At 39.3% G+C, this 1,819-nt stretch overlaps 1 pseudogene; it reads right to left on the bottom strand.

Annotated features, from left to right (window-relative positions):
- Positions 1–6: 6 nt before the first annotated feature.
- Positions 7–701, bottom strand: LOC117800856 (annotated as a pseudogene).
- Positions 702–1,819: the final 1,118 nt, after the last annotated feature.

The following is a 1,819-nucleotide window of genomic DNA, read 5'->3' as shown; positions in this document are numbered from 1 at the left end:
CCTTGCTCTGGCCCTGGCGGAAGCGAGTTCTCAGGGTGATCAGGATGATGGCATAAGAGAATAGCAAGACCAAGAAACAGATGAGAGAGAGCAGGCCACTGTTTGAGACGATCAGCACCTCTACTACATGAGTGTCCATGCACGCTAGCTTGATGACCTGTGGGATATCACGGTAGAAGTTGTCCGGTTCATTGGGGCCACGGAAGGGCAGCTGGATCACCAGTGTGACCTGTGTGAAAGAGTGGATGAAGCCCCCACACCAACAGGCCAAAACCAGCTGAAAGCACAGCTGGCGGTTCATGACTGTCAGGTACTGCAAAGGACTACATATGGCAACATACCTATCATAGGCCATGACTGTCAGCAGAAACATCTCACTGGCTCCCAGAAAGTGCAAGAAGTAGATCTGGGCCAAGCACCCTGAAAAAGAGATGATCTTGCCTTGCTGCAGAAAATCTCCTAACATCTTGGGCTTGGTAACACATCTCAGGCATAGGTCAATGAAGGGACAGATGGCCCCCTAAAAAATAGTACATAGGAGATTGGAGCAGATGGGCATCACCTCACACTGTTACCATTACCAAGACGTTTCCCAGAACAACAGTCATGTAAAATAAAGAAAATACTAAGGAGAGAAACAGTTATAACCCCAGGAAGATGATAGGCCCAGAAGAACAAATTCTGTCACCTTGGAATCATTTCTTTGTTCATCAATTCAAGAATACCAAGCGACCTAGAGAAAAAAGAATCAAACAGGAACTAGAAAGAATCAACTAAGACAAAAGGCAAAAAATATAATAAAATAATATAAAATAAAATAAAAATAAATATATACATTTATGTACATTATATATATATAAATATTATATAGAGATGTTAAAAGATCTTGATGTATATGTTTATAGAATCATATTCCAAGATGAAAACCAAAGTTCAGTAAGGAAGGAAATATACATTACTGTATAAATAGAATGAGGAATAGTTTGCATAGCTTCCAACTCTTCATCCCTATAATGCTTTTAAGTTGCATTTACAACAAACTAGGGAAGGAGGGAGGCAATGAACTGCACATGAGGTGATGAGAACATGAAAACCATTACACCAATGCAGTGAACTCAGGAGAGCTATCAAACTGGAGTTTTATTCTTTGTTTATTCAATCTAATATGGAGAATATAATATCTTCCAAGGTTGTTTCGAGAATCAAATATAATATGCCTATAAACAAAATATGCTTACATAAAAAATTACTCATATTTGGATTTTAAGAAACAAAACACATGACCATAGTGGAAGGGAAGGATAAATAAAGTAAGATGAAAATATAGAACAAAGCTAGTCATATGAGACACTGAACTCCAGGGAATCAGCTGAGGGTTGCTGGAGGGGAGGGGTGGGGGATAAGGTATCTGGGTGATGGTCATTAAGGACGAAACTTGATGTAATGAGCACTGGGTGTTCTTTGTAACTGATGAATCACTTAATTTTACCTCTGAAACTAATAACACAGTATATGTTAACTATTTTTTCTTGAATGTCTGAGCCTTTTTTAATTTTTATTTTATTAATATTTTTATTATGTTATTCACCATACAGTACACCCCTGGTTTTTGATGTAAAGTTCCATGATTCATTAGTTGTGTATAACACCCAGTGCACCATGCAACACATGCCCTCCTTACTACCCTTCAACAGCCTATCCAATTCCCACTCCCCCGTCCCCTCTGAAGCCCTCAGTTTGTTTCTCAGAGTCCATATCTCTCATGCTTCATTCCCCCTTCTGATTACCCCCTTTCTTTATCCCTTTCTTCCCCTACCGA

The sequence above is a fragment of the Ailuropoda melanoleuca genome, unplaced genomic scaffold, assembly GCF_002007445.2.
Source record: "Ailuropoda melanoleuca isolate Jingjing unplaced genomic scaffold, ASM200744v2 unplaced-scaffold8450, whole genome shotgun sequence".
NCBI classification, from domain to species: Eukaryota; Metazoa; Chordata; class Mammalia; order Carnivora; family Ursidae; genus Ailuropoda; species Ailuropoda melanoleuca.
Note: the sequence above shows the minus strand (reverse complement) of the source record. Positions and strands in the feature narration are given on the sequence as shown.